Here is a 19,392-nt window from a genome sequence, read left to right as displayed (position 1 = left end):
AAAATAATATTTTAATCCTTGCTCTTTTTATTTCCTCTTTCTTTTTTAAGACATGGTCTCAACAGAGATAATTACAAAGTTCCATAACTGGTTACACACAGAGATTGTCTATGAACTGTCCAATTCTAAGTGACACATCTAGGATGCAACCTTTACACCTAAGACTTGTGGAACATAGAACAAAGGATGAAGAGAACACTAATGTGTCTTTCAGCTCTCATCAATGAAGCTCCTACATGCACCAGAGGGTCAGGAACACAGAAGGCCACGAATGGCCAAAACACAGAGAATAAGAGTCTGCAAAGTGTGGGTCCTTGGACAGGACTCCTATACTGAGGTCCATCTACCCAGGGCTCAGGAACCATTGCAGAAGAGGGGGCAGAAAGATTCTAATGGCTAGGGAGGAGGTACATGACCATAAAGAAATAGTCCTACAGGTGCCTGGAACCCTTCTCATACAAACCTACAGCAATCGTGTCAGCACGCACAAGACCCATGCACACTTAAGTAGACAAAAATCCAGCACAGAACTGTGGAAATGGACAGCAAGTCCCAGTCTTAGTCAATTCACAGCTGATTACTGTAGGGTCTCACACAGCCCAGGCTAGGCTAGCCATTCTCCAGCCAAAGGTTGCCTTAAAGTCCTGACCTTGCCTCCACATTGCAAGTGCTGAGACTACAGGCATATGCCATCACACCCATTTCCTGGCTCCTTTTCAAATTTAAAATTATATTCAGTTTTACAATAAAAATTAATTGTTCTCTTTACTCAATATTAAGTGCAAGTAAGTAAAACTGTATTTTAAATATAAAAATTTTAAAAAGTATATAGTGTTCTAGTTAGCTTTCTATTGCAGTGATAAAAACACTCTGGCCAAAACCAACTTGGGGAGGAAAGGATTTATTTGCCTTACATGCCCTGATCACAGTCCATCCTTGAGGGAAGCCAGGGAAGGAAGTCAGGGCAAGAACCTGGAGGCAGGAGCTGAAGCAAAGATCATGGAGGAATGCTGCTTACTGGTTTGCTCCTCTGGCCTGTGCTCAGCCTGTTTTCTTAAACAACCCAGGACCACCTGCCCAGGGGTGACACCACCTGCAAAGGGCTATACCCTCCCACATCACTCAATCATCAAGAAAAAGCCTCACAGACCCGTCCCACAGAGGAATTCCTCAGTTGAGGTTCCCTCTTCCCAGGTGTGTCAAGTTTACAAGCCAATCACGTCATGGAGTCAGAAATAGTGGCTCATGCCTGTGATCCCAGCCCTAAGGGGTATGGAGAAAACGGATCGACAAAAGCTCAAGGACAGTCTGGGCTACATTAGATCCTACTCTGTTTTAGGAAAGTAAACTAAACAATAACAAAATAAGACATCAAATCTTAAACCTAAATTAAAAGTTAGCCAGTGATCAGATAAAAGATGTTAGAATCTGTCAGATGTAGTGGCATTTGTAAGCTCAGCACTCAAGAGGCTTAGGCAGGATTGCCTCCGTGTTTGAAGCGGTCCTGGGCTACAGGCCATCCAAGGGTCCATAACAAGACCCTGTCTCAGAAAGAAAAAGAGTGAGGAGAGAGAGATAGAAGAGGAAAAAGAAAGAAAAAAGATTAGAGTTTAGATATTAGAGAATAGAAAGTTAAGACTAAAATTCTCAAATTTGACAGATCAAAGACTTTCAGGAGTCTGGGGGTAAAAGCTCAGTGATAGAAAGTGTGCTTAGTATGCATGAAGCCCTGGGTTCTATCTTTCATACACACACACACACACACACACACACACACACACGAGAGCAAGAGACAGAGACAGAGAGACAGAGAACTAGAAAGAGAGACACAGAGACAGAGACAGAGATACAGAGAAAGAGGCAGAGAGATGAGAGAGTGCCAGAGATTGTTATATAGGTCAGGTCAGGATAGTCTCAAGCAAAATTCTGAAGCCTTGTGTCTTGTTGACTCCAAGGAGGGATGTGACTTCGTGAAAGGGAGGGTTAAAACAAGGTCTGTCATGGGGCCCATTCTTTTCAGATGATTTGGTCAGTTAGAAACAGCTGATAATAGCCATCCAGGAGGAAGGAAAACAGGGAGAAATTACACTTTCAGTTTTACATACCACAGGACTACAGAGTTACTAAGCTAAGAGCCACAGAAGAAGTCTTGTCTTTCTGGGTAAAGCCTAGACAAACAACTGAAGAGATAGGACAGTGAGTGGGAGAGAGGGAAACAAGGAGCCTCAAGAAACAAAGGAACTAACAAAACAAGTGACAGGAAGAGAGTGTGGGTAACAGGGCAGACTACAGGTTGCAGGGAAGCTAGGTGAGGCAAAATCAGACACCAGTTGCCGCACATGGAGTAAGAGCTCTGAGCCTGGAAGGTATTTGTTAGAAGTCATGAGGTTGAGGGATGAGAGGGAAGACAGCAAAAGAGTAAAACACACCTACAGCTCCTTATGGGGTCAAATAGAAAGAACCCGTAGGATGTATTTTCATAAATGTCTTACACATCACTGAAGTTTGAGAGTATTTTAACTGGAAAGTGCTTTGTGGTTTATCAGGAAGTTTGCAAATATGAGTATAATACTTCATACTGTATACTAGTGCTGCATGTAATGAGATTATTCTTCATGCTCTGTTGAATTAAATTTCTCTTTATCAAACTGTCTAATCGCTCTTTTATAATTTCTGTACATTCTCCCCAAAGACTGGTTTCCTTATGATAGAATGCAATGCAGCACTCTACAAAAATAAGCAAAGTATGTGCATATATAGTCAACTTTCCTTTTCACTTGAAGTAGGAATTAGCTTTTGTGTAAAACTGAATTGGAGAGGGAAGCACGCTCTAATAAATTAAACCACAAAGAAGTTACATATGTATGGACAGACAGAATGTTGTAAGGTGACTTTTTAACAGTTCACTGACACCAGAGTAGGAGAACTTTGGGAAGTGCCATGGTGGAGGGGTGTCTGAGCCATGTCCTCAGCATTTCAGTCTTTGGACAGGATGTCTTCAATGACACCTATGCATAATGAAGATGACTATGTGGGCCATATATGAAAGGACCAATGAGATGACTCAGTGGGCAAAGGCACTTGCCTTCAAGCCTGATGGCTGAGGTTGATCCCTGGAAACTACAAGGGTTGTCCTAACCTCCACATGTGTGGTGTGCAGGTGTATACACCCACAGATACACACACACACAAATAAATGTCAATAATTAAGCATATAAAAAAGACACTGCAGCCAGTGGCATGTAAAGGGTTTAATTATCATTGTGTTTGTTAATGATGGTGGCTACTCAATGGGCCATTCTTCATTCTTTCAGGCAAATGCTCTTGTTTTGTGTCAGAGTGTTTTGTTTTGTTTTTCTCTTTTGTTCTATTTGTTGTTCTTATCGTACTTTTTTAAAATAAATAATTTACTGAGAATCTCACACATACATATAAGGTGTTTGATCAAATCCATGCCCACTTCCTCCCCTCCAACTCCTCCCCCCTCTGAAGAGGTAACCTTAAAATCTTTTAAGGATTAGATACAAGCTCCCAAATACTTCTGACATTTTGAAATTTTTAGCCTTTGGCCCTCTGAAGAGATAACCCTAAAATCTTTTAAGGATTAGATAAAAGCTCCCGAATACTTTCGACATTTTTGGCCTTTGGAACAGAATAGGTTGCTAAGAGGCCCAAGGACATTGTGAGTTTTAGCCAAGAAATGTTGGCTACTTTTCTTTGGGGTCTTTTTTCCCTAATTGCGTAGCCAGTTCCCACCTCCTATTCTTATCAAACCATCCTCTGAAGAGGTTACTTGTGGATAGGGAATCAGGACACAGACCACTCTGGCTTCTTCCATGCTGAACAGGGATGTAGGGTGAGGCAACTGGAGTACCCCTTCAGTGGGTCTATCTAAAAGACTTCCAAATTGTGTAACCCTTGTCTCTAAGGGGAAAATAAAGTCCTCGGATCCTGAATAGGAGAAATGAAGGAGAAGTAAAGGCAAGAGTAATTAGCATTACAAGTTCTAGTAATTAGCATTACAAGTTCTAGTAATTAGCATTACAAGTTCTAGTCAGGGAAGTAGAAAAAAGTCAGAACAGGGCAGTTTTCAAATGTTCATATGAGAGTTCATTGGAATTTCTTCACAAAGGCTTCCAAAAACATCCCTCTATTGAGTTCTTCCTCATTTTTCTTTTGTCTTCCAAGGCTGGACTGGAGAGTGATGGATTCAGGATTTGCTTTCAGGTATTTTGATAGCTGTTGGAGTGGTTAGAATCAGTGTCAGTTCCCTCTCAAAGGCTTCTAGACAGGGGTAGAAAACAATTTTACCCATCATTTTAGAATAGCTGGTTGTCTCCCTTAGCTACGGGTGAGTCTTACAGTGTTGGAGACCAAGATTTGAAGTCTTACCTCTGAACAGCACTTTCTGGTTAGTAACAAAATCATCAATGAGAAATAATTGTCTGTATTAGTCAGGGTTCTCCAAAGAAACAGAATCGGTAGAATGAATATATACATATAGAGATTTATCAGCTTAGCTCACAGGATAGAGTCTGAGTAGTCCAACAATGGCTGCACCACACTGGAGAGGCTGAGAATCAACACTCAGTCCACAAAGCTGGATGTCTCAGTAGTCCCAATCTGGCACTGAAGGTCTGACAAATTCCAAAAGATCAGCTAGTCATCAGTCTATAGCAGCAAGACACCTCACCAACGAGAGAGAAGGCAAGCAGCAAGAAACCAGGCATTCTCTTCTGCCATGGCTTTTTATACAGGCTGCCGACAGAAGGTAACATGCACATTTAGGGTGTGTCTTCCAGCTTCAGATGATCCAATCAAGAAGATCTCTCTCATTTCAGTTAATCCCAGATCCAGTCAAGTTGACACCCAAGATTAGCCATTATATTGTCTAAATAACTTTTTATATAGACTTAAGCCTAATGTCTGGGAAGTGTAATCCCTTGAACTCTTAAAGGAATATACTGATGACTTTACACTTTGACTATACTTTCCTTTTTAGTGTTTAAGACCATACAGTTGGCCCAAATAAATCAATTTATTTTTACACTTAAGTTCATTTGAGGATCTGTTCCTCAGGGGTCACATGGGCTTGGCAGGAGCTCCTGGCTCCTTTCTTTTACCAGTTCCATCTATGTGAAGATAAGTCAAAGGTCCTGTTTGACCATGTCTGGCTTCACTTGGAAGCATGAATGAGATGTTTCCTCTGAGTTGACCCTCCTCTTTGTAGACTGGACACTGGTTCAAGTCCATTTTGTGGGATCTCCATGTCCTCCCTGAACAAGAGGACAGGTGACTCATACTATGGTACTTTTTGTCTTGGGATATTCAGATTATCTGACTGTGAAGCTTTCTGATTTTTTATTTCAGTGTTTCTTGAATAAGATAGATTAGTTATTTTTGGTCAGTCATTTATTTTGAAATCATTTTTGTGATCAGATTGATTGATCAGAGGATGCTTTAAAGTAGTAAACATACATGCTCAGAAGTAAACAACTGTGTGTGGTGGTGCAAGCTGGTAATGCCAGCACTCAGGAGGCAGAGGCAGGATCATAAGTTCAAGGCCAGCCTGGGCTACATAATAATACCCCGTCTCAAATACAAACACATAAAGTAATCTTAAGACACCTTGCTTGTTTTATAAATAAATATATTATAGTGAATTCTTTCAAAATCAGTCCCTTATTCTGAGATATTTGAAAAGTGTCTGATGTGGAGGCATGATTTGATGTATAGTTGAAAAGTAGTCTGAATAAATGTACTGAGTTAGAAGGTATGCACCTAGATGGATCTTTATTCAAAATATATGCTTTAAAAGGAAATCAAGCAACTGTCCAAGTTATTCACTATCATCTTCTAAATTTCTTATGTTTTCAGATATTCTGTATTCATGCATTCAGTTATTTTGTCTTTAAACATAAATGAAATACCACTGTATATGGGCTTTGAAACTCCACCCTCACAATGACCTAGTATCCTGCAACCTCATTTCCAAAGACTGCACAGTGGTTATATGGCAGATATTCCATTTTGAGTCTATTAAATCCCCCCTCGAGGAACCCTTGACTTGAAGTCTCTCCCAAGAAACTTCTCTATGACCATAGTCATCTATCAGCATCTGTGAGGGATGAGTGGATCTGTTCGAGGTCCCCTGGGTGATACCAAAACCTAAACAAGTCCCTTGTATAAAATGTGTTTAACCTACATGCACCCTCCTATATACTTTAAACCATCTCTAGATTACTGATAATGACTAATAAAGTATAAATTCTGGAATTGGAACAGCAGAAGGAAAACACTGTTTATGAATCTAATTTCTACAATATGTTGATAGAACCAGGTGTGGAGGCACCAGCCTTTAATTACAGGACTTGGGAGGCAGAGGCACATGAATCTCTTGAGTTCCAGGCTAGTCTGGTCTACATAGGGATTTCCAGGCCAGTCAGTGCTACATAGTGAGACCTTGCTTCAAAACAACAACAAAAGCCAAAAATAAATGAAATGTGTTGATACTTCATTTTTCCTTGCAGTTTTTTGATACTTACAGGTATATTGTCCAGAAAGCATTTTAATGATTTGTTGAAATCATTAAAATCTCATTTAAAATCATTAGACAATAATATCTAGTTTGTATAAAACTAATCATAGTTCTATGAATAAACACATTTCATGTATTTATATACAATTAATTTAGAGATCAACAGACAGCCAAGTATTATATCTTTTAAAAAATATTTTATTATTTTTATTTTATGTGTATGAATGTATTGCCTGCAATGTATGGAAGTGCACCCATGTCTTGCAATGCCCTGGAAATCAGAAGAGGGTGTCAGATACCCTGGAACTGGAGTTACCGGTAGTTGTTAGCCCCATGTAGGTTCTGGGAATTATACCCAGGTCCTTTTCAAGAGAAGCCAGTGCTCTTAACCACTGAGCCATCTGTCCAGCCCCAAATAAAAATCAGACAAGGGCCCGGAGTGAATCCAGGGAAATGAGTGGTGAGCCTGCCTTAGTCTGGTAACTGTCAGAGGCTGGTTACTGCTGGGTGAGGTAGAGTGGACTTTATTTACCATCTCTAGATGGGCTCTCTAGACTTCAGTGGATGAATTTTCACAGAATGACATCTGGGTACAGATGCTTGACTAGATAGGACTTAGCATGTATGTCAGAATGCATGCGGTCTGGTGGGGGAAGGGTTGTGTGTGAGCAAGGATAGGGGAGGGGGTCTAAATTTGATTAAGAACCGTTATACAAAATGTCCAAAAGCTCAATTAAAAAACTGAAAAATAAATTTTAAAGATATGGCATAAAATACAACACAGTTTACAAATTGTTCCTGCCTAAAATAGCCTGCAGCTATTGAGGTTTCCCTTTAATGTCATAGGAAACACAGGTGAAGAAAACTGGAGAATGATGTGACACCATGTGGACACATCTGGACAATTCTGGAAGGTGGGACACCACAGAAATTGGAACAGTCTCCAATGTCTTGATGACTTTAAAATAAAAGGGGCTGCCTTTCTAACATTGATTTGAACAAACATTATCTTGTGCCAGAAACTAAGGACATGCTCATAAACTTCAAACTGTAGGCCACAAGGGTGTGGTTGCTAACTTAAAAGCATGCCTGCTTAGGAAATTTGAGACAACTTGAGTATCCAAATGAATAATGGATGTATTAGAAAAACTTAAAGTCGACTCGGAACTTCTAGAAAAAAATAAATGAGAGGAGGGAAGGAAGGGGAGGTAAATTTTTGAAGAAAATTCCAACTAATCCTCATTATATTTTTATTTATGTACATGTGTGTCTTAGTGGTGTGAGTGTGTGTTTGTGTGCAGTGGCACACGTGGAGGTCAGAAGGCAATTTGTAGAAGGTGGTTCTCCCACTATGTGGTTCAGGCTTTGAGGTAGGAGCCTTTACTGGATGAGCCATGTCATCAGCCCTATTCTTTTAAATAAAGTTATGAGACCAGGCATGGTAGCTCATGCCTGTAATCCTGCCACTTGGGAGCTTGAAGCAAGAAGATTGTCATGAGTTTAAGATTAGTCTGGGCTACATGGTGAGGATCAGACCAGCTTGGGCTATAGAGGGAGATTTTGTTTCAAAACAAAACAAATAAACTACTTGATTTATTAGCTAAAATTACCATATTATACCTGTGGCCTCATTGTTATCCTAGCTATTAATTTAAAAACTCAGTCTTGTGACCGTAGTGGTGCTCATCTTTAAAATTTCAGCATTTGGGAGGCAGAGGCAGGTGGATCATTGTGGGATCAAGGCCAGCCTGGTCTCCATAGAGAGTTCTATGCCAGCTGGGCTACAGGGAGACCCTGTCTAAAAAAGACAACTAAAGAAAATGAAACAAACAAACAAACAAAACACTAAGTCTCCTAATACAGGTCTTGTGGTTTGGGGCTTCAACATAGGAATCCTAGAGGGATGTGATTCAGATAAAACAATGGGTCTTCATTGGACTATTTTCAACTTTTCTCAAAATAAAAAATTGAGAGAAAAAAAATTAGCAACCTTCTTGATTTCCATAAACTTCCCTCAAACCAAATTATTTTGAGAATCAGAAATATTTCAGTATATGCTTTCGCTAAATTGCTTGGGTAAGCTGTGAAAGATGTAATAGGAAGAATTTTTCTTCATCTTTTTTTCTTGAAAGAAAAGGAACCAACAACAGAAGCTGGGCTGTGTTAGCAGATTTCTGTCACCTCAATCTTAAGAAGGGAGAAGAAAGTAATTTAGCAATCACTCTATACACAGAAATCTTTAAAATACCCTCAAAGTGGAAGCAGTTTGGAAATTCAAAATGAAAATCTATCACACTATTTTCCAAAAAAATCATAACTTCTTCTTTAACTTAGTGAATTTAATATGTCATTGACAAAAAATATTATCCATGGCACTGAGTCCAATATTTTCATATGGCTGCTATCACTGCGGTCCACAGATTCTTTAAGTGTTTTCTATGTGGATTTTTTTTTTTTTTGGTGTTATAATTTAGCTATAAGTTGAATGACTGTCAGGGTATTCACCCTTCATTTCCAATTCCTCTTGATGCTTTTCAGTCCCAATACTTTTTAACCCCAGGCTGTGATTTGTCAGGGCATATAACCCTGAGTGTTGTCAGTGCTAAACTCTGCAGCTGAGAAGCCTCTGGAAAACTCAGGCTCTCCAGGAAAAGGCTGCATGATTCTGGGCTCCATGTTCAGTCCTCAGGGCATTGAACTGACACCCCAGCACAAGAGGTGCCATCTTTTTGAAAATGACATGAAACAGAGGTCTTAACTTTAGTGTAAAACTTTCTCGTTGAAGACCTCCAGAAACTGCCTGGCTTTCAGATTTCATGAGCTGTCTCAAAAAATACCTTTTACCTGTAAACAAGCTTCAAACTTCCAAAATTCCAGTGGAACTTGAAATTACAAATTTTTTTTTTTTGAGAAAATGTGTCCCTTTATAACCCTAGCTAGCTTGGCATTCAATACGTGCCAAGGTGTGGGTGTGCACCACTCTGCTTGGTCTGAAATGCATCTTCATCACCTGATTACCCTTTCAGCGATGTTTGACTGATTTAAAAGGTTAAGCTATTTGTTAAAATGTATCAATAATAGTTGGGCATGGTGGCTCATGCCTTTAATTCCAGCACTTGGGAGGCAGAGGCAGGCAGATATACATAGCAAGTTCCTCGTCAACTGGGGCTACAAGGAAACCATCTCAAAAGGACAAAAAAAAAGTTTCGGAAAGAAAAGTTTAGATGAAGTAAAAACTCACACATACTTCATGCGAAGACAGAATTGTTAGTGTTTATCAATTGTATTACTCAAGTCTAGTAAATACGAAAGAGAAAGAAGCACACATCCTATTTTTCTTGTTTAACTGTGACTGAGAATAACTAAACTAGCTATGTTAATTAACTAAAATTAATGATCTGAAATTAATGCTGGGTCAAGTGTTTGACTTGTTTGTTGTCGTTTCCTTATTCCTTTATTAATGTATTAAAGTTAATCATTACATAATGCTTTTGATGTACTCTACAAATACTAGCATGGGATATTGTGGTGTTCCCTAAAACGATTTATTTCCATTTTTATTTTTGTGTGTGCTTGTGTGTGGTTATGTGCACACATGTGAATATGAGTTCCTAGAGAGGTCAGAAAAGGGTGTCAGATCTCTTGGTGCTGGAGTTACAGTCAGTTGTAAGCTGCCTGACTTGGATGCTGGGATCCAAAGCTGGATCCTCTGTAACTGTACTGAGTGCTTTTAGTACCCTAGCCATTTCTCTAATTTATGTGCTGTTCTTTAATTCTAAATTCTTGAAGTCTTCTATTTCTCTGATATTTCTTTACTATTTTTTAAATTATTTTTTAAGCTTTATTTTATGTGTATTTTATTTTATGTGTATTACCTGCATGTATGTAAGTGTACCTGTGTCATGTAATGCCTGGGGAGGCCAGAAGAGGGTGTCAGATTTTCCTGGAACTGGAGTTAAGGACAGTTGCTAGCTGCCATGTAGGTGCTGGGAATAGAACTAGGGGTCCACTACAAGAGCAACCAGTGCTCTTAGTCACCGAGCTATTTCTCCAGCCCTCTCAGACATTTCTTAATAACATGGTGTTAATTTCTCTGACAAAGCATGTTTAATTAATCAATCACTCATTAATGATTTTAAATCATTTTCTGACACACCACACACCATAATCAGTATGATATTGATCTTCAGAATGAATTTAAGACTTTCTTTGTGTTCTACAGCATGGGCATTTTATTTTATTTCTTTTTTTTTTTTCCTTTTTTTTGGATGGATGCTTTACTTGATCTGTAATGAAATGAGCATTCTTTAGAGTTCAGAGGCCTTGTTGGGATTTAGGGAGCCCTGCGGCAGAAAGAATAGGCCGCTTCAAGCATAAGTGAAGCAGAGAACCCTCTGAGAGAAACTACTAGAAGTGGGAAGGAGGAGGCAAGGGGCACTTATAGTCAGCCTATCCTGATTGGGCAAAGGGAAGCAGTAGGGGAGTTGTCTCTCTCTTTCTACCAAGTGGGTTCCACGGATAACTCAGATGATCAGTTGGGCTTTGCAGCCAGCACCTTCACCCACTGAGTCATCTTACCAGCCCAGGTTATTTATTTTCTTTTTTTCTTTTTTAGAGACAGGGTCTCACTCTCTAGTCCAGGCTGGCCTGTAACTCATTATGTAGCCCAGGTAGCCCCAAACTCACAGCAGTCCTCATGCCTCAGATTCCAAAGTGCTGTGATTATAAAAATGAGCTGCCGTGTCTAGCTTCTGAGAAACAATTATTTCCTCTAAGATTTGTTCAGGTAATACTTATTAATATGACCTGGGACAATAACTACATAAAGTGGATAACACAGAAGGTCCAGGAAGACAAGCGCACTAGAATTCATCTTTCAGGATTATCACAGTGGGAATAGTGATGTCTCCTTTTTTAAAGAATAACAAAATGTGGGGGCTAGAGAGATGGCTCAGTGGTTAAGAACACTGGTTGTTCTTGCAGAAGATGGGGTTCAAATCCCAGCACCCAGATGGCAGCTAACAACTGTCTGTAACTCCAGTTCTAGGGGATCCGACAAGCCTCTTCTGTCCTCTATAGGCAATACATGCATACAAATAAAATAAAATAATAAATAAAATATCAAAAAATGAACAACAAAATGTGTACTTCTTTTTTTCGCCATGGGTTGTCTCATTACATACTGAGTGCATCTCCTCCTGTGAGTTCTGATTAGAGCATAGCATGCTATGATGTCACTGAGAAGTTCTCCACAAGAAGCCCTAACAAGCCATGCCAAGCAATAGCAGGTATGCTGGAACAAGCAGGTGGCACGCACTGGGGAGCCTTGAAAGGCTCATTTGATGGATGGGCTCCCATCCATTCTCTTCATGGACTTATCATTTTATCATGCTGCCAGGGTTATATGAGATTTGGATTCTGAACCATCAGCTTTACTCTGGAGGTTTCAAAGGACAGCCCTGGGTTGGTTGTATAGTCCCAGTGGGGACCCACTCGTATTTACTGCTATGCTAAATGCTGTAGTTACTTTCTGGATCCATATTTCTTAGGGCTGAGAATCACCCACTGTACTCTTTCATTGGAGAGGCTTCTTTTCAGTTTTACTGTTACAGAGAAAAATCACAACACTTTTGTTCTAATCACAGTGACTACCTATGATACTTTCAAGGTCAGAATCACTTGTCCTCCAGATTAGGGTCAGCAAAAATACATTTCATCTTTTCAGGAAAGCAACCACATCAATTTCAACACAGAGTAAAGTTAGTGTATGAAAGCACTCCCTCCTCAGACCATGTATAGACACAATTGTTTGATGATAGGAAAAGAGCTTATATAAGTAACCATCGGACTGTGAAAATCACTAGCTGGAATTCTATAGGACACTAGACAACCATGGAAGAGATTTTCAAGGCAGGTTGATGGCTACTGAGAACACAGTTCTCATTTCAGAGTAGATACAGCAATCTAATCTTTCAAAGGGGAAGAAAGAGGCAACAACACAAACAGAAAAAAAAAAAATGAGCATTGTCTCTGAAACTTGGGAAACGCCCTATCCTTGTCTTTATTCTAGATGTGTATTTGACTCCATTGGTTATCTGTGGTCATGTAAGAAACTGTCTCAAAATTTCATAGCTTACCACAAGAATCATTTATCCAGCATATGATTTTACAGATTAGTTTAGACTGAGCCAAGCAGCATAATTTTTTTTTGCTATTTTGGGTAAAGCTCCCTTGTGAGTTGTTCAGGCCCTAGGTTTGAGGTCAGTCAGTGGACTGTCTGGGTGCTGTCTTACCCAGGCATATTCACTCATAGGTAGAGTCAGTGGCCGGCTGTTCCTTAGGGTAGCCTGGTTTATGTCTACAGACTCATCCTTTGTCAAGATAACCTGAATTTTTTTTTTGCATGACAACAGAATTCCAGAAACAGAAAGGACAAAAACCCAAATACATTTTGTTTATTAATTTCCCACTCCTAAAGCCAAGTCACATGCAATCAAGCCCAGTTTCAGGAGTAGAAAATGGACTTCTTTTGATACAAGAAGACAAAAAAAGAATCACATTGTAAAAGAGCATGCATGAAGAATGGGAAAATTTTTATGGCACAATGAATGCTCATAAGATCATTAGAAAACAAGAAAAGTGAAGCCCAGGAATTAAAGGTGTTCATCTAATATCTGACAGCACCTGGTGGTGTCATTGGTGTCCACAAATTTACATCGTTCTTCAAAGACTGAGGTTTTTTTCCTAAATCATGTCACCAAATCACATGGTACCAAGAGGAACCTATCTTCTTCCTCCTATCCACAAGCATTGAAAAATAAAAGGCTATATATAAATGACTGACATCTGTGTACTATCAGATGAAAAGCTTGTCAAGCACAATTCACATTGCCTAGTGTCGCCTTCCTTCTGAGATGTTTCCTCACTCTAAGCTGCTCCTATATGGAAATCCTATAGTCTTCTTTGTGAATACATACATTTGGACAGCCACGCAACATTGTGATTGCTTATTAGAACTTATATGCCACCGAAAGCATCATGTATCAGGTATAAATATACTCAGATACAAGATGGTCCATTGGTCCATGTTTACTTTTGCTTAAAAACATAGGGCTGGAGAGGTAACTAAGTGATTAAAGACACTGGCTGCTTTTGCAGAGAACCTGGGTTCAGTTCCCAGCACCCACATGGCAGCTAACAACCATCTGTAACTCCAGTTCCAGGAGATCTGTCACCCTCTTCTGGCCTCCACAAGCATTGCAAGACATGGGTACACTTACACAGACTGGCAAATTATTCACATAAATAAATAAATAAATATTTTAAATGGAGGCCAAGTGAGGTGTCAGAATGGGTAAAAGTGTAGTCACTGAGCCAGATGACCTGAATTCAATCCAGCGACCTACATGATGAAAGAAGAGAACTGACTGCTGTAAATTGTCCTCTGACCTCCACAGACACACTACAGCACGCCCTCCACAACCCCCACAAATAAATAAATAATAATAAATAAATAAATCTCAAATAAATAAAAATATATAGTAGAAATGTCTCAAAAATCTTTCAGTGGTGGCAGTATCTTCTTAATAAACACATAGTTTTGAAATACATATAAAATGGTAAATTAATGATGGAAAGAGACAATTTCCCATAGAGAATTTCAAATACTTTATTCCAATATTCCCTTTCTCTCAAGATGGGGAGCTCAAAGCTTCTCCCACTTGCATGTAGGCTGTGCTCAGCATCTTGTCAAGGAATGCAGTATGGGAAGGAGGTAGGGCATAGCGGCATGGCGGCTAAGGCAGCTGGTTGGGGATTGGGAGGAAAAGAAAATTTGTTTTTCCTTTGTAAATATCTTTGGGTCTTCCAAATTTTGTATTGTGTGTGTATATGTATTACTCATTCAAAAAATTAATAAACAGTTGGCCATGTTCAGAAACAGTAAATACAGCTAAAACCCTATATATAGGTGGAAAATCTGCTTCTTTCACCAAAAATGACAAGCCTGAACCAGGTAGCTGGAATAATCACTGACCATGGAATTTAAGCCAGAATTTAGAATGGTTTGTTATGCCTGGTAGAATTCCAAAACTGATACTACCTCAACATCTCACTCATGCCAACTAATACAGCCAATGTTAAAAATAGTAATAACAACTGCTACAAATCTAAAATCTTTCTGTGATTAAAATTAAATATTTGCAGAATAAAAAAAGACGATTTGATGGCATTAACTAACATGGTCCCTTCCTAGTTAAGTAAAACTTTAAGAATACATTTTTATATTCTCAAGACCAAAACTATCTAAAACATTACTGCAATCACGGTGGTCTCTGAACAGTGGATTAGCACATACTCAGTCTTCATGTGTTTTATAATCATAGAATTTGGCAATTTTTATTAGTTTTTAGATTAAATACAGATGATACAAATTAAAGATTTTTCAAGTTGTTACAGGTGTGATTTTATTTATCAAAAGTTTCCTAAGACCATGTAGAAAACATATTAGTGTGCAAAGCTTACTTCTATTCTGAGCACCTTCTAACTCTATGACAGATATATGTCTAGAGTTGGTCAAATTTCTATGATAATGGCAACATAGAATCCCCTAATCTCTCAAGATTATTTTTCATAACTATTGATTCATGACCAAAATAAGAATATCTTGTAGAAATCTCACTCTTCATAACTTAGAAGTTTCTAAGAATTTGTAGAATGTTTTTGTTTGTTTGTTTGTTTGTTTGAGTAAAGGTCTCCCTGTAGCCACAGCTAGCCTTGAAACTCACTACATAGACCAGGGTGGCCTCTATTTCACAGAGATCTTCCAGTCTCTGCCCCCCAAGTACTGGGATTAAAGGTGTTTGCCACCATGCCTAGTAGGATTTGTAGAATTTTAGACAGAGAATTTATTTTAGGGTCAATGCAGTCATATATCTTAATACAATTTCTTAGTACAATTCTTAACAAATATATCAAGTTGGAGAAAGTAAAGTGTACCAGTTCAGTGGAAATTAAATCATGCGATAAAGTTAGAGCTTTAAGAGAAAAAAGAAAAACAAATAGGAATTCACGTAGACAGAAGATGTCTATCTACCATCCCGTGAAACAAATCCCTATCTCTTGATTCCATCATAAATGATTACATTCTAAATATTAGTCTTTATTTCTAATACTTTGTCTATACTGAAACACTGACCAAGGGCCACTTCAAGACATGGCCTGATTAAGCTGATTTTGTGCATGTTTCTATTACAACCCTGGGTAGAGACATTAAGGCTTGGAAATAGTAGAAAAGGGCATGAAGCCAGAACTGAGCACATCAATCACTGGTGTCATCAGAGTAGGGATCATCAGAGTAAGGGAGGTTCTATTAGTAAGACCACAAGTGATACTAAATAGGGTACACTGAATTTTAGTAATTTTTTTTTCTTTTATGAGACAGGGTCTCCCTGTAACCTTGTAGCCCCAACTGGCCTGGAACTTGCTATGTAGAGCAGGCTGGCCTCAAACTCAAAGATCTGACTGCCTCTGCCTCCCAAGTGCTGGGTTTAAAGGCATGAGCCATCATACCCAGCTGAATTTTAATAATTCTTAAAAGAAGCTTGGCATGGTGGTGCATGCCTTTAATACCAGCATTCAGGAGGTGGAGGCAAAACAATCAGGAATTTGAATCCAGTCTAAATTACCTACTGAGTTGAAAGCCAGGCTGGAGCAGGTGGGACCCCTCTCTCCAAAAAGCTCAAACCAAACCAAGGTAAAACAAAATAATAAAATAGTAATAATGCTTAATAATGGAATGATGTCTTGGTATATTCTGGTTTTTATAACATAGGATCTTAGATTGGGTCATTTAGAAACAATAGAAAATCATTGCTCAGTTCTAGAACAGTGAGCCCAAGATCAAGTCTCCGTACTTGGCAAGAATTTGCTCTCTGCTGCAAGGATGGACTTCTCACTGCGTCCTCCTAGGCAGAAGGGTCAAGGCAGCTCCCTCAGTCTCTTAATTAAGGGCATTTATTCCATTCTCCTTGCCAGAGTCCCTATCTTTTAACACTTCTTAATCAGGCCTAGTTTAGGAGGGAGGAGGCGGCTTCTAAACTTGTCTACTGTATCCCAATTTCCTTGGCCCATTGCCTTACCGGACTCATGCTTTTATTTATTAATTTTGCCTAAAACAATTACTCATTGTTGGTAGTTACTAATAGCATTTGTAGGTGGCTAGGGAGATGGTTCGGTGAGTAAGGTGCTTGCTGGGTAACGAGGATGTAGTTGGGAACTTCAGCACCCATGCAAAAAGCTTAATGCAGTGCTAAGTGAGATTGAGACAGGTGCATCCCTGCAGCTTGCTGGCCAGTTAGTCTAGCTGAAATGGTAAGCTCTAGGTTCAATGAGGGATTCTGTCTCAAAATATACAGTAGAGAACAGTGGAGGAAGTCACCGACACTGACCTCTGAATTCGACACACAAATGCACAGGTGAGTGTATCAGCACACGTGTGCATAAACACATGCAAATAATAATAATTATTATTATGATTGTTATTATTATTTGTGAACCACTTCTCTCTGGTGCAATTATACCACAACCATCCTTGACCTAGATGACTTCTGATCTGCCTATCCTTGGATTCTATTAAAAAATACAAATCATGATATACACAATAAAATAAAAACATTTTAAAATAATTTATTATTTTTATTTTATGTGTATGCATGTATTGCCTGCATGTAGGTAGGTGTACCATGTAGTGTGATGCCCGTGGAGGCCAGAAGAGGCTGTCTGATCCCCTGGAACTGGAGTTAGGATAGTTGTTAGCTGCCATGTGGGTGCTGGGATTCTAACCCAGGTCTTCTTCAAGAACAGCCAGTGTTCTTAACTGCTGAGCCATCTCTCCAGCCCATAAAATAAATTTTTAAAAAATGCAAGTCATGCATTTTGCCAAACGTGTGATACATATTTGAAGAGTAATTTTTGAATAGAAGCTACTTGCTAAGGGCCACCACCATATGTATTTGGGACATTTTCTTCTCTTAAAGAAAAATATCCAGATTTTCCTTTTGCCCTTGCTTCTTACCTCAGAAGTGAAAGAAATACAACCAGCTCAGCAATTCTCTAGTCTAGTATCCTGTAGGATGTACTTGACACTTTGATGAAGGCATTTTGATGTAGTCATTAGAAAAATTAATTATATTTTTAAAATTTATTTACCTATTTATTTTGTTGGGGGGGAGGGCACATGCCACATCACACATGTGGAGGTCAGAGGATGATAGCATGTGGTAGTCAGTTCTGTAAGGTCCTTCTACCATGTGGATCCTGGAAATGAAACTCCAGCAGACAGGCATCAGAACTGTACCCACTGAGCCATCTTGCCCACTCTGATGTGGTCATTGTTATTTGTGCATTTTCACCCTACCCACAAAACAAGCATTGAAGTTTCCAAAAGAAAATGCATTATTTTTCTTTCTTTATAAATATCAATAGAAATCTCCCAGTTAAGAATGGATACTTGGTGGGGGGGAGGGGGTAGAGAGATGGCTCAGTAGTTAAGAGCACTGGCTGCCCTTGCAGAGGATCCAGATTCTGTTCCCAGCACCCACATGGCAGCTAACAACCATCCATAACTCCAGTTCCAGGGGATTCAATGCCCTCTTCTGACTTCCAAGGTAAAGGCAATACACTCATACGACACATAAAAAATAAATGTAACAAATAAAAATTTAAAAAAGAATATGTAACCATATTTTTATACACACTTATAGAAGGCCACTTGTAGAAGGAAGTTTATTTGGCTTATGGTTCCAGAGGGAGAGTCCACAATGGCAAGGGAAGCACGGTGGCAGGAGGTGGCTGGAGCAGAAAACCTGCCCCCAGTGATGTGCTTCCTCCAGCATAGCCACACCTCCTAAAGGTTCCATGACCATCCCCAAACAGCTCCACAAACTGGGGTCCAAGTGTCCAAATGCTTGGAGCTTATGAGGGACACTCATTCAAACCACTGCACTCTGCACTTTATTTTCTTTCAGACAAGGTCATTCACTGAACCGGTAGCTCTCCGTTTCAGCTAGGCTGACTGGCCAGCAGTTAGAGGGATCTTCCTGTCTCTGCCTCCCTGCAGCACCCGGTGCTGAGGATCCAAACCCAGGTCTTCATTCTTGCAGCACCTTACAGGCTGAGCCATCTCTCCAGCACCTATAATCTTTAATATAGAGAGAGCTAAAATTATTTTAGATATTTTGTATATACATATGTGAAGCTCATATAAATGATCTGTTACTATTCAGAGTCCACAAATTGGAGCTAAGGACATAGTTAAGTGTAGAGCCTGTTCAAGCCCTATATTTAACCCTCAATAAATCTAAATAAATAAATAACCCACAGAAAATATATCTATGTATTCATGTTCATATCTGCTTCCAAATACATTTGAATGTATAGAAACTTTAAAAGTAATTTATTTGCAATAATGTTTTGGTAGTAGTATTTCGATAAATTCTAACTGAATATAGCAAAATTTCAATCTTCCACCTCTATACGGAGTTTAAGAATTGAATCATACGCATGCACTTATGTTTTAATAATCTAATTTAGAGCTGAGGATATAAGTTGGGAGAGTGCTTACTCAGAATGCACAAGATCTTGGGTTCAGTTTTCACCATCTAATAAAGCCAGGTGTGCTGGTGGTATTTACCTGCAATCTTAGTACTTGGGAGGTAGAAGCAGGAGGATCAGAAGTTCGAGATCATCCTCAGCTACATAGTGAATTCAAGGTCAGCTTGGGCTACATGAGACCTTATCTCAAATTTTCAGAGGAATCTAATTTGAAATTCAGAAGCTATGTGTTTCTGAGTAAA

Source organism: Nannospalax galili, unplaced genomic scaffold, assembly GCF_000622305.1.
Source record: "Nannospalax galili isolate Female #2095 unplaced genomic scaffold, S.galili_v1.0 scaffold46, whole genome shotgun sequence".
NCBI lineage: Eukaryota > Metazoa > Chordata > Mammalia > Rodentia > Spalacidae > Nannospalax > Nannospalax galili.
Note: the sequence above shows the minus strand (reverse complement) of the source record.